Here is a 14,943-nt window from a genome sequence, read left to right as displayed (position 1 = left end):
GTGAGATAAGTAAGAGCTATAGGATAAAAAATGGAACAAAGTAGAATTTCTCTAAAATGATGGCAGAGGGGTAATCAAGTCGCTTATGGTTGGCAAGTTTTTGAAGTAAAAAAAAATGTGGAAAGGTCAAAGGTAATTAAAAGGCAAAGTGATTTAAAAAAAACAAAACAGCACTGAGGATCTCAGCCAGTATAGAGAGCAAAGTTAATTTTGTAATAACTTTTATTGAGTGTAAGACATTTTTTGCCATAGTCAAGTAATTTCTATGTTCTAAGGTGGAGCCTATTCTCCCTCCTGCAAGGGACGGATTAGTGGCTCAAGGGATACTTTGCCACAGTTTAATTTTCCCAGTCAATTCAGGGTCAATTTTGAAAAATAAGCTGGAAGCAAGAATTCAATGGGAAAAATAAGATCCAAAGTGGCATAAGGGTGACTTGGCCCTTACAGAGAAGTTGGAGAGTAGAAAAAAGTCACACAAGAGGAAGGGAAATAGAAATAAAAAACTTTGCACTTGGAGATTAAAAAAGATTTGAAACTGTTACTCACAAGAAAGAGGTTATACGCTCTGAGAAGGGAGCAAGAGTTTGTCCTCCAAGGTATGATCAACTATAGCCTCAGTCACTATCACATTAAAAATTATGAAATACGTTTCAGAGGAAAAGAGGAATGGCAGTTGGTGAATACTCTTACTAGGCTGACACACAGCCATCCACTGATAGAAAATGTTGAATTTCCCAGGGCATAACAGAGAATAATGAATCAAAATGAATGATTATTCTGTATGTCTGCTGATTATACATGAGCACAAATTATACTTCTGAGCGAGGAATCAATGTGGTACAGGTGATGTTTTACTCACTGCTGCCCATTGAAGAAGTTTGTAGAAGGAAATAATTTAAAATTTAATCAACCATCTAAGGTCATGTCTGAGAATTGGATTTCGATTTCTGCACCATAGCTTAAAATATGAGGCTGACTTGGCACATTTCTCTAATCCCTGCTTTTGGAAAGACTGGAGCTAGAGGATGTCTTGAGTACTAGAGTTTTGAGCTTCAATGGACTAAGCCAGTTTTGTGTCTGTACTAAGTTTGACATTAATACAGTGATCCCCTGGGAGTGATGGCCCACCAGGTTGCCTGAGTGAACCATCCCTCATCAGAAACAGAGCAAGTCAAAACTAATATACTGACCAGAGTAAGACGGGGCCCATGAGTAGTCCCTGAATTTCAGGCCTAGGTGAGATAGGAAGACCCAGTTTTTAAAATCATCTAAGAATGTGGAGATCAGTAAAGATGGCAAGATAGAAGGAAGCAGTACAGGCCAGTTGTTCACAACTACTCCAACAATGATCTAAGAAAAGCACCAGACTGAGAAGTAATAGGAAATCTAAGGCAAATCACAGCGGGTTATCTTTTCTATCCCAAGAGCATGAATTGGGCCCAAAGTCAAGTGACCAGGATAAAAGCGTGGAATGTGGTTTACTTACCACCTCTATACCTCTGACCTCAGTGCAAGAACTAATATTCTATCTATAGGCATAAATCTGGACTAGCTTTTAGGCTGCAGGCATTCCTATCACTCTGGTTTCTGGAATGGGAAATGGATATTCCTCTTTGCTCAGGGGTAAATAACCAGGTGTGATGATGTAGACCAAGAATCGGCCAATAGCTTTGTCATTGGGACTTTAAAAATATTGTTCAGGTAGCTGTCTACTGGAGCTCCACCTAGGGGCAAGTCTTCAGTTGTGCTGTTCAGACCAAATTGAAGTTTAGATCCTGAAAAACTAAGTCCAGGAGGAAAGTAATTGGACCATATGCTTGATCATACTATTGAGGGAATGCTGAAAGTTTTTATCTCCCTGGCTTGAGCCCCCATTGTGATCCTTTAGAAACATAGTACTCAATAACCAGAGAACATAGAGGTAAAACCGTAGAGAAGACAACCAGGACCAAACAGGTTCCCAAACATTGCCTACAGAAGTGTACGGAACCTATCCTTAACATAAAGAAAATCTGGAAGAATGAGTAAACAAACAAACCAAAAAGATGCCAGTGATAAAGTGATGCTCAAAGCACAAACTCAGAAGAGAATACCTTGGTTTTTCTCTGCTCGGGGAATCTGCAGATTTCTGGCTGTCTATTTGTCTAGTACTGGACTGGATAGAGGAAATTACAGATGTTTCTTTTTATCTTATAGTTTTTAATCATTGTCCCTTTTTGGTACATTTGTAGAACAAGAGAAGCCATTGTGTAAAGAAAAAAAAAGACAAAATGGAGACAAAAAATACCTGGAAAAAATTAAACACAAGATACAAAATAATTAGGGAGGAAAGAATGTCAAGGAGAATTAATACTTTTGAACCTTACTTAGAAATTGAATTTCCTGACATTAGAATGGGCCAAAGAGAAAACAGTGTCAGCAAAGTTGCAGGATATAAAAATAAATCCATCATAAAGTATTACATTTAATGTGCCTGCATATTGCCTCACCCCCACAGAAAACTTTCTAAAAAGAGATAGAGTCCATTAGACTCCAATAACCACATGATGTATACAATATTTTGGAACCTACTTACCAAAACACACTCAGGAACTATATGAACATGACTACAAAACACTTTTTTACAGAAATTAAGGCAGACCTAAATAATTGGATAAACATTAATCATTCATGCACAGAACATGCCAATATAATAAAAATGGCAATAAACCAATTTCCTTATTAAGTGTCATTTGGATCAAACTGCCAAAGTGTTACTTTGTAGGGAGTAATACATTGAAAATTAGTTTGGGGGCAGCTGGATGGCGCAGTGGATAGAGCACCGGCCCTGGAGTCAGGAGTACCTGAGTTCAAATCTGGCCTCAGACACTTAACACTTACTAGCTGTGTGACCCTGAGCAAGTCACTTAACCCCAATTGCCTCACTAAAAAAAAAAAATTAGTTTGACTGGTATGATCACAGTCTCCCACTATGCAAGTATGCTGAGGCTACCTAATAAATTCAGGTACAGGCCATTACATATTGTCATCCCTACTCTTTAGCCTCTTGCTTATATGCTACAGAGTTACATTTCTTGAGTCACTTTTCTTTCCTTATTATGTAATTTAGAAAAAATGCTCTCATTTCACTTGTCCAAATGATCTTTTTTCCATGGATGATGCAGCAGTGTCTTCTAGTACCATTTTGACTTTTGTCTAAAACTTTCTACACAATAAATTTGAGCCCTGATGTCCATGGTGCAATGGTAAATGTTTAGCAACTGGCTCTCCAAAAATGAGTGACATACGTTTCTGTTCAATTTCCATTATTAATATTTTCTCCATCACTTTCTTAAGTCTAAATCATGGGTTAGAAAACTATGGCCTGAGGGCCAAATCCAAGGTAAGAATAATCTTTACATTTTTAAATAAAATGAAATAGGCAGCTGTCTGGGCTTGGTCCTTGGGCCACAGTTTGCTGACTCTTGGTCTAGATAATCAACAAAACAAATCAAGTCATAATTTGTTCATTTCTGAGGTGTAAATCTTCACACTGAAAATTTAACAAGAATCTCTCATGAACTAGGATGTACTGGCTCCAGCATACCCTTGCTTGAGAAAAGTTGGGGCTTCAATCAGAATGAGAATAACCATTCAAAGCTATCCCACGTTACTAGCTGTGTGACTTTGGGCAAGTCACTTAACCCTCACTGTCCCAAAAAAAACAAAGCTACCCTACTGTTTGCTATATAAAGACTAAGCCCAATGGAGACTGCACCCTAATTCTGTTCCCTATGACATCTATTCTCCTCTCCCATTATAAGTAGCAATAAAGTTTTGTTAGCTGCCATCACTGTTAAGTGCTGTCACTGTTCATCAGACCATCTCCCCTCTCCATCGTAAGACCTAGAAAATATAATGAAAATCATCTAAAGGAATGAAAGGTCAAGAATCTCAAGGAAAAGGATGGAAAAGGGGGAAGGAAATGGGAAAGAAGGGACCCAAGCTGCATGATATCTCAAGATATACTGCAAAGCAGTAAACAACAAAACAATTTTGTACTGGTTACAAAATAGAAAAGTTGATCCCTGGAACACTTTAGGTATACAGAAGCAAATGAACACAGAAGTATAGTGTTCCATAGCACTAAGGGCCATGTACTATGAAAGGAGAAAAAGTTAGCACTCCCCTTGATAAAGATAGAAGAGGTCCTAGTGGCCTTTACAACACATATGTGGTTAAGACATTGCCACCTACTCTGTGGCATTACACTAAGGATCATAGCTTCCAAGGTAATGATGCACTTTTAGAAAAACTGTTGGAAAAATTAGGAAATATTATTATTTCTAGTATGTTCCAATACGTTATACTATAAAACAAAATGAATTCCAAATGAAAATATGGCTTCAACATAAAAAGTCACATCATAAATTAGTGGAACAAGGGAACAATACCTTTTGGATCTATGGATAGAGGCAGAGTTCATGACAAAACAATGGGTAGAAAAGATCACAGAAGATAAAGTGGACAATTTTGATTTAAAAAAATTAAAAAGTTTTTGCATAAACAAAATCTATGGTCATAATTAGAAGAGAAACAGGTAACTGGGAAAAAAATCTTTATGAGATTTTCACTTATGAAGGCCTTATGTCTAAGATATATAAAAATGGATTCAAATTTATAAGAACATGAGCTATTCCCCAGTTGACAAATGGTCAAAGGATATGAACAGGTGTGACTTATGCTATGTATAATTAGGGCCAAGAGTAAGCACACTTCTCAGAGACTGAGGTGGGAGAAAGCATAATATGCTCCCAAAGTATTAGGGGGAAATGTTTGCTCTTTTGTTATTGTTATACATTTTTTTGCTTTACAGATATCTTCCCTTCATATTCAGTTCAGACCTGTGTCCTCTGTCTAAGTGTATTCCTTTCAGCTACCCTAATACTGAGAAAGTTCTTATGAGTTTGGAGTATTATCTTTCCATGTAGGAATATAAACAGTTTAATTTTTTAATATCTCTCATGATTTCTTTTTCCTATTTACCTTTTTATGCTTCTCCACAGTCTTGTATTTGAAAGTCAAATTTTCTATTCAGTTCAGGTCTTTTCATAACAAATGCCTGAAAGTCCTCTTTTTTATTGAATTTCCATTTTTTCCTCTGAAAGAATATATTCAGTTTTGCTGAATGGGTGATTTTTAGCTGTGGTCCCCGTTCCTTTGCCCTCCAGAATATCATATTCCATATCCTATGGTCCTTTAATGTAGATGGTGCTAGATCTTGTTTTATCCTTATTGTAGCTCTACAGTATTTGAATTCTTTTTTCCTAGCTGCTTGCAATATTTGCTCCTTGACCCAGGAGCTCTGGCATTTGTCTATAATATACCTGGAAGTTTTCCTTTTTGGATCTCTTTCAGGAGGTGATTGGTGGATTCTTTCAATTTCTATTTTACCTTCTGCTTCTAGAATATCAGGTCAATTTTCCCTGACAATTTCTTGGAAGATACTGTATCAACTCTTATTTTGGTCATGGTTTTCAGGTAGTTTAATGATTTTCAAATTATCTCTCCTGGATCTATTTTCCAGGTCAGCTGTTTTTCCAAGGAGATATTTCATATTTCCCTCTATTTTTTTTATTCATTTGGATTTGCTTTACTGTGTCTTGGTTTCTCATAAAGTCACTAGCTTCCTTTTGTTCAATCCTAATTCTTAGGCAATTATTTTCTTCTGAGAGCTTTTTTATCTCCTTTTCCATTTGGCTTTTCAAACTGTTGACTTCTTTTCTCATGACTCTCCTGCATTGCTATCATTTCTCCTTCCATTCTTTCCTCCACCTCTCTAAATATTCCTTCTATCTCTCCTACTTTCTCTTCAAAGTCCCTTTTGAGTGCTTCCATGGCCTGAGAACAATTCATATTTTTCTTGGAAGCTTTGAATGTAAGACCCCTAAGGTTGTTATCCTCTTCTGAGCATGCACCTCGATCTTCCTTGCTAAAGAAACTTTCTATAATTCTCAACTTTCTTTGCTTGCTCATCTTTCAGTCTTTTACTATTGTTATAATTTTCAAGTAAATATCCCTTTGGAAAACATATTTGGTTTGAAGAAATGAAATTAAACTGGAGTGCTAGTTACTCGATGTACCTACCAGTGTGTATGTGATGGGGGGACTTGAGTCAATTGCTCTAGAGGAGAGACAGCCCTAAACCCTTCAGAGTACCCCATAAATCCTAAGGGGAAGCTATAGCAGCCTCAGCTAGAGTATACTTGCCACGTTAGTTAGTCTCCCATATGGCTGCTGGTCTATTTTCATTTTGTATGGTTGGCTTTTCTATTGTGTGGCCCAAGAATTGCAGTAGGAACAGGGAAAAAAAAAAAACAAAACTTGTGATTAGATACATGTTGCCTCCTCCCTCCTCCTATCTTACCATTGGGTCAAGAGGCAACGTAAACTCTTTAGTATGTATTCCTACTTCCTGGTTTCTGAAGTCTGCTAGTGAATCATGATGGTTTTCCAGATTTAAATAGGGCCCTTTAAAATCGAGACCATTTTGATGGTTTCAAACAGGACTGACTTGGGGCGTTCTTCTACTTTATGGAGTTTATCAGCCAAATTCATAGCCATTCTACCAGATTTATCAGAATAAGTTATGTAAATGTTTCTGTTTGCTAGCAAAGTAACTAGTCTCTCTTCTGTATGAAAGAAAGGCCAAAAGGAATTATTGCAAAGTCATGAAAAAAAGACTATAGTGTATTGGGATTTCTCCTTTTAAATAAGTTTTTTTTCCTCTATTTATTCAGTTACCTTTAATAACATGATATCAAATGTAATTTTTAAAACTCTTAGGCCAATATGATTTATGTACTCTTAAAGCTGTGTAATATTCATAATCTATGAAATAAAGATATAAGTTCAGAAAAACACAGTAGAGGTTAGAGTAAAATTGAAAATGGTCTCACTCAAAAGAGAGGAAGATATATTTTCTAGGATAAGGCTGAGACATTTACTAATTATAAAGAAAGGGGGGAAACAATCTAATATGCTCAATGAATAGGAGTAGTTTAAAACAGTAATAACAGATGTAACAAAATCACATTTGTAAGGGATTGATCCACTTTCAAAACTCCCAGAAATATCTTCTCCAGCACTGTCAATAAGTGGTCTCCTTTTACCTGAAGACTATCAGTAATGGAAACTTCACTTGTTCTTGGGGCAGCCTTTTTTCCCTTTTGAACATTACTGTAATCAAAATTATCTTCTTTTAATTTAGGGAAATTATGAATTTAAAAAGTGCTTAAGGTACTTTTCCTTAACTAATGGTTTGGTTCCTATTACTTACCTTGGTTTTTAGTTCTCATAGTATTTGTGGGATTTTTTTTTAATAGAGTGATGTACTGAAATGGCTTTTTAAATCATATGGTAATGTTCTCCTTGTCAAAACATGTAAGATTGGAAAATAAAATATGAAAGGAATGACTACTCCTGTAATTGGAAACCTACCTACAAATATTTTACTACCATGGTAAATATCTGGGAAAGAGCCCCAATCCGAATCCACACACTTTGAGACCTCTTATGAAGGGATTCCAAGCTCCCTAAATCACTTTACCACAAGATGACAGTCACCTGCTCAGGGTCCCATGAGTGTATCAAGTACCCTTTGCTTTTGATCTGACATTTAAGTAAGCAATCACTGTAATGCCTCTTCTTTTCTAAAACAGATGTGATTTATTGGTTGCATTAAATGGTGGAAAACGTGACCATATATTTTTCTCATTTTTATCATTCTTGGGTCCCACACTGCACTAACACTCTGCCTTATACATGGAAGAGGTTCAAGAAATATCTGTCAAATGAGTTGATCTTTTTGTGAACATTATCCTTGTCTCATGACAGCTTTGGTGAGTGTAAGCATTAGATATGGTTCTATACCTCAATGAACTTATAATCTAATTGAGAAGTGAAAATTAATACATGTGATCTAGAGTGATTAAATGTTAAAACCACTATCTTCATTGTAACTGATTTAAGAGTATTTTTCATCTAGACCAAATTTGAGTTGTCAGCCCTAAAATCTTGTTGGGCTTTATTCCTTTTCACCAATAAACTTCACAAGTTGACGAGAATTTTTTAAGTGCCACAGTATAAGCTAGAGCCACTTTTATGCTTATCATTGCTTTACATAGCACATGAAAACAAAAGTGTGGTCTAGTTCAGAGGTTCTTACACTTTTTGATCTCAGGACCTCTTTAGATGATTGAAAAGTATTTCTTAAAATTCTGTTTATGTGTGTTCTGTCTACCAATTTTACCATATTAGAAATGAAAACTGAGAAAAGTCCTTAAAATTATTAATTAAAATAACAATAAAAACACAAATAGGTTAATAAAAGGTAACACAAACCACAGATTTTTTTTGTGAAAACAACTACTTAAGAACTATTTCCCCAAATTACATGTAAAACACTTTTTAACATTTGGTTTTTTTAAAAATATTTTTATTTCCATATTCCTCCCTTTCTTTCCTTCCCTCTAATTGAGAAGGCAAGTAATTTGATATAGGTTATACATGTGCAGTTATGCAAAATATATTTCCATATTAGTCATATTATGAAAGAAAACAGAGGAAAAAAAAAACAAAAAGAAAAATAAAGTATGTTTCAATCTATCTGTTCTTTCTCTGGAGATGGATAGCATCTTTTTTATCCTAAGTCCTTCAGAATTGTTTTGGATCATTTTATTGCTGTGTAGCTATCATTCACAATTGCTCATTGTACAATATTGCTGTTATTGTGTGAAATGTTCTCCTAGTATTGCGCATTTCACTTTGCCTCAGTTGGTATACGTTTTTCTAGGTTTTTCTGAGAGCATCCTGCTAATCATTTCTTATAGTACCATAATATTCCATCACAATCATATACCACAACATATTTAGTGATTCCCCAATTGATGGGCATCCCCTCAATTTCCAATTCTGTGTGACCACTAAAAGAGCTGCTATAAATATCTTTGTGCATATAGGTCCTTTTCCTTTTTAAAAAAATCTTTTTGGGATATAGACTTGGGGTGTGACCAGGTCAAAGGGTATGAATGACTTTATAACTGTTTGAGAATAGTTCAGAATTGCTCTCCAGAATGGTTGAATAAGTTTGCAACTTTACCAACAATACATTAGTGTCTAAATTTTCTAAATTTTTTCAGTTATGATTACTGTCAATTTCCTTCCATCCTATTTTATTCCATTAATCCTACACCTGCTCTCTCCTTTTACCCTGTCAATCCTCAAAAGTTTTTTCTTTTGACTACCACCTTTCCCAATCCATCTTCCATTCTATCACATAAATACTCCTTTCACTTAACCCCTTCCCCTCCTATTTTCCTATAGAGTAAGATAGATTTTTATACCCAATTGAGTGTGTATGTTGTTCCCCCTTTGAGCCAATTCCAAGAGTAAAGTTCAAACACTGCCCCCTTCAACTCTCCCATTTTGCCCTTCTCTGTAAAATCTCTTTCATACCTCTTTTATGTGGGATAATTTACCCCATTCTACATCTCCCTTTCCCATTTTCCTTGTGCATTCCTCTTTCTCACTCCTTAATTTTACTTTTTTAGATATCATTCTATATCTATATATAGATATAGTCTATATCCTCTATTTATACTCCTAACTGCCCTAATCATGATAAAGTTCTTTGGAATTATAAATATCTTCCCATGGAGGAATGTAAGCAGTTTAACCTTACTAAATCCATTATTATTTCTCTTTCCTAGTTGTCTTTTTATGCTTCTCTTGAATCTTCTCTTTGAATATCAGAGTCCATTCAACTTTGGTCTTTTCATCAGGAATGCTTGAAAGTCCTCTATTTCATTGAATATCCCATTTTTTTCTGCTAAAGGACTATATGCAGTTCTGCTGGTTAAGTCATTCTTAGTTGGAATCCTGGCTCCTTTGCCTCCTGGACTACAGCATTCCAAGTCCTCTGATCCTTTAATATAGAACCTGTTAAGTGTCATGTTATTTTGGCTGTGGCTCCATGATATTTTAATTGTTTCCTTCTAACTGCTTGCAGTATTTTCTTCTTTACCTGGGAGTTCTAGAATTTGGCTATTCCTGGGAATTTTCATTTTCATTTCTCTTTCAGGCGGTATCTTTTCAGGTGGATTCTTTCCATTTCTATTTTACCCTCAGGTTCTACAATATAAGGGTAGATTTTCTTGATAATTACTTTTTTTTTTACCTTATTTTTTTTGTGTGGCTATTGGGGTTAAGTGACTTGCCCAGGGTCACACAGCTAGTACGTGTCAAGTGTCTGAGGCCAGATTTGAACTCAGGTACTCCTGACTCCAGAGCCGGTGCTCTATCCACTGTGCCACCTAACTGCCCCGATAATTTCTTGAAAGATGATATATAGGTTGTTTTTGTTTGTTTGTTTGTTTGTTTTTTGTTTTTACCATGGTTTTCGTGTAGTCCTAAAAATCTTAATGAATCTCTCCTCAATCTATTTTTTCTTGCCAATTGTTATTCCAATGAGATGTTTCACATATTCTTCTATTTTCCCCATTCTTTTGATTTTGCTTTAATGTTTCTTGATGTCCCATGGAGTCATTAGCTTCCACTTGACCAATTCTAATTTTTAAGGAATTATTTTTTTTCAGTGAGATTTTATACCTTCTGGCTCATTTGACAAATTCTGCTTTTCAAGGAGTTCTTCTCTTCAGTGGATTTTGTGCCTCTTTTACCATTTGTCCTATTCTGTTTATATATATATATAGTGAGGCAATTGGGGTTAAGTGACTTGCCCAGGGTCACACAGCTAGTAAGTGTTAAGTGTCTGAGGCCAGATTTGAACTCAGGTACTCCTGACTCCAGGGCCAGTGCTCTATCCACTGCACCATCTAGCTGCCCCTTGTCCTATTCTGTTTTAAGGTGTTATTGTCTTTTTTTTTTGGGGGGGGAGCAATGAGGTTTAAGTTACTTGCCCAGGATCACACAGCTAGTAAGTGTCAAGTGTCTGAGACTGGATTTGAACTCAGGTCCTCCTGAATCCAGGACTGGTGCTTTATCCACTGTGCCACCTAGCTTCCCCCTGAGGTATTATTTGACAAACTTTTGACTCTTTTTCCATGATTTTCTTGTATTGCTCTCATTTCTGTCCCAATTTTTTCTCTGTCTCTTATTTGATTTTCTTTTTAATTTTTTTAACCTCTTCCAGGTATTCTTTTTTGGCCTAAGATCAATTCACCTTTTTCTTTTAGGCTTTAAATGTAGCAGTTTTGACATTGTTACCTTCTTCTGAATTTGTGTTTTGATCTTCCCTGTCTCCATAGTAACTTTCTATGGTCAGGTCCTTTTTGTTAGTATTTGTTCTTTTTTCCAGCCTGTTTCTTGATTTTTAACTCTGTGTTGAAGTAAGGCTCTGCTTCTGGAGTGGAAGGAACACTGTCACAAGTTTCAGGTCTTTCCTATTATTGTTCTGAGAGTTAGTTCTGGGAGGTCTGTAAGTTTCAATTCTTTCAAAGTTGTATGACTTAAGGAGTGGCATGGTCACTGCTCTTCTGCCTGCGCTCTGGTTTTTGAGGGACCAAAAGCCCTCTTTTTTTTTTTTTTTTGGAACTATGACCTGGGTCCCATGCTCCCCTGTGGCTAAAAGCTCTGGTGGGTTAGTGCTCCTCCTCATACTCAGACTACCACCCAGGACTATGACCTGGATCCATGGATGGGCAATGCAACAGAGTCCTGCATGCAATGCCAGAAAAGGGATCCCTGAAATCTTCTGACTAGTTGTCCAGTCTCCTTACAGTCCTTGGGCTGGGAGCTCTTATAGCTGCTTCTGCTGCTGATTCAGTCACCCCTAAAGCCTATTGCAGGTTTTCTGGGGTAAAATCCACACTGGAACACATTCCATTCTTACTCTCTTGAAACAGATATTTCCTCCTGACCTTCTAAATTGTCTTTAATTGGAAAATTATTCCACCCCATCCTTTTGTGGCTTTTGCTGCTCCAAAATTCATTTTGAGGTGTTAATTAAAGTTGTTTGTAGGGGAATTTGGGAGAGCTCAAGTGAGTCCTTCCTTTTTCTCACCATCTTGGCTCTCTGCCCCAAAAAACAACTGTTTTCCAAAACAAAATTATTAGTCAGAAAAGTGGCATTGTTTTTAAATATTTTTGCAAATTTCTTTAATATCTGGCTTAATAGAAGACAGCTACACTTTCATACCTGCTTCTGAATTCAATGTTTTAAGAAATGTTTTGGTTGAAATATATGAATACAGGGCAGCTAGGTGGTGCAGTGGATAGAGCACCGGCCCTGGAGTCAGGAGTACCTGAGTTCAAATCCGGCCTCAGACACTTAACACTTACTAGCTGTGTGACCCTGGGCAAGTCACTTAATCCCAATTGCCTCGCTAAAAAAAAAAAGAAAAAGAAAAAGAAATATATGAATACAGCCTTACAGGAATGCTCATTTTACTAGGCAAATAATATCTTAGTATAGTTATGAAAAGTTTTGACTTCTCAGACTTCCTGAACAAGTGAGGGGTTCTCAGGATCTGCTGTGAGAACTCCTGTGGCCTTGACCTCAGGAAGACCCAGGTTGAACCCTACTTCTGACATATATCAGCTGTGACCTTTTGTGAATCACTTAACCTTGTGCTTCCTTTTTATAAAATCACTTCCCTTGCCTCATAAATGTATTTCCCTCATCTTCCATCTATGAGATAACTATGCTCATACTCTTCAGTAGTCCTACCTTGTAATGTTTTACAACGGAGCCTGAACCAGTGTGGCTTTTTACTGTAGTTACCAAAGAAACTGATTACTTGCTGGTTTAGGTGGTTTCTGACTGAAGTCTTCCTGTTATAAATCAGTAATTTTCTGATGTTAAGATGTGCCTCAGGGGCAGCTAGGTGGTACAGTGGATAAAACACCGGCCCTGGATTCAGGAGGACCTGAGTTCAAATCTGGCCTCAGACACTTGACACTTATTAGCTGTGTGACCCTGGGCGAGTCACTTAACCTTCATTGCCCCACCCCCCAAAAATGTGCTTCAAAGTCTCCCTTAGGCTTTGGTTAGTTATATATGTGTCTATGGAATATCCAGAAATACATCGAAATTGGTGGAAGAGACAAAGACTTTTACAGAGGAAATCTGAAGAGGTATCAGACTGAAAAATTGGAGAGCCCACATCCTTGAGCTTTTTGGTCATTAATGATAATAGCAGGGGCAGCTAGGTGGCGCTGGATTCAGGAGGACCTGAGTTCAAATCTTGCCTCAGATACTTAACACTTACTAGTTGTGTGACCCTGGGCAAGTCACTTAACCCCAATTGCCTCACCAAAAAAAAAAAATTATAATAGCAAATGTTTATATCACACTTTGAGATTTGCAAAGAGTTGTACAAATATGGTCTCATTTGTTCCTCAGAAAGTAATCCTGGGGCAGAGGAGCTATTATTATCCCAATTTTACAAATGAGGGAACTGAGGCAGAAGTTAAGTAACTCACTCAGGGTCAAATAGCTAGTAAGTATCTGAGGCTGGATTTGAACTCTGTTCTGTCTTTAGGCCTAGTGATTCACCAAGTGTGCCAGATAGCCTTCGGGACAGGTAACCATTATCTGCTTTAAAGTCTAGTCTTCAGAGATTAAAGAAGTATGTAGAATATCCACCATTAGTTAGAATGAAGTCTCTAAAGGAGGGACCAAGCCCATGTTCCAGAAAAAAAAAAAATGTGACAAGAAAATATGAAGCCTAACTGTGGACATTTACCAGCTAGGAGGCCCCTGATTTTTGCTCTACAGAGTTTGGTGCTGAGGTTTGGCTAAGATTCAGAAGAGAACACGATATGAGAAGCCAAGGGAAGGCTTTTTGCTGATCCAAGACAAGCGTTCCTGTCTCTTCTACAAGGGCTATAAGCAGAAAGGATTTCCAATGAGGCAGAGCCTGAAGCACAGAGAAGCTCCACAGAGATGTGACCAGCAGAACAATGTCCAGCAGGGAAGATTATTCATCCAGACAAGCCCATAAGCAGCATCAGGCAGTGGTATACAGCCGAGTAACAGTGGGTGGAGATAATAAAGCCAGCAGAAAAGGCGGCCTGGTGGGAGTAGCGCAACAGCATCACTAGAAAGACTTCAATAGCCTTACCACATCAGAGATGAGAGTTAGCTCTCCATGCATAAGCCCTGGCAATAAATGTGAATCTCTCCATGTTTACACCCTGACCACACATGTTCCCTGCATCTGTGCCTCTCCATACGTGTTTCCTATGCACACATGTCCAATTTTCTCATGGATGTCTGGCAAAGTGCCCCCTCCCCAGGTTTAGCAGAGAATGTTTTGTTGCTTACTATGCTATTTCACTGAATGCTTTCCATCTAGACTAAGTGTGTCCTCTGGCCAAAGTAAACCCATTGGTGTTTACCTTATGAACTTGTGACTTATGGTTTAAGGGAATACAGCCTTTCTTATGACCTTGAACCAAGGGCTTATCTGTTCTCTGGGGGACCTGCCCTCTAAATTAGGACATGGTAACAGGTACTACATTTTAAAATAACATTTTAACTTCTGTTTCTTTCTGGGTTGTTGTTGTTTTTAGTAATCTACAGCTTCTTTAAGCAGGCAAAACTGAAACTTCTATCATCATATCAACTGTCTTCATCTGGGCCTCAATTACCTTATCAATAAAATGAGCAGAGTTGGGCTAGATTGCTTCTAATGTCCTTTGGAAATCAAAATCCATGAGCCTATGATCTTCATGCTTCTAATTGAGTATTTCCTTTGATTTGGTCACTGAGCTAGTTACACATAGACAAGCCTATTCTTTTTTTTTTTTTTTTAGTGAGGCAATTGGGGTTAAGTGACTTGCCCAGGGTCACACAGCTAGTAAGTGTTAAGTGTCTGAGGCTGGATTTGAACTCAGGTACTCCTGACTCCAGGGCCGGTGCTCTATCCACTGCGCCACCTA

General features: G+C 37.3%; 1 protein-coding gene and 1 non-coding gene across 2 annotated transcripts in view; both read left to right on the top strand.

Annotated features, from left to right (window-relative positions):
• Nucleotides 1-14,943, top strand: part of CFAP299 (cilia and flagella associated protein 299) — a 450,588-nt gene that overhangs the window by 236,931 nt on the left and 198,714 nt on the right. The gene's annotated exons all lie outside the window — the stretch shown is intronic.
• LOC122733180 lies at nt 4,135-4,262 on the top strand. The gene has a single exon (XR_006353769.1). It is a non-coding gene; the product is annotated as a U6atac minor spliceosomal RNA (small nuclear RNA).

Source organism: Dromiciops gliroides, chromosome 6, assembly GCF_019393635.1.
Source record: "Dromiciops gliroides isolate mDroGli1 chromosome 6, mDroGli1.pri, whole genome shotgun sequence".
Lineage (NCBI taxonomy): Eukaryota > Metazoa > Chordata > Mammalia > Microbiotheria > Microbiotheriidae > Dromiciops > Dromiciops gliroides.
Note: the sequence above shows the minus strand (reverse complement) of the source record. Positions and strands in the feature narration are given on the sequence as shown.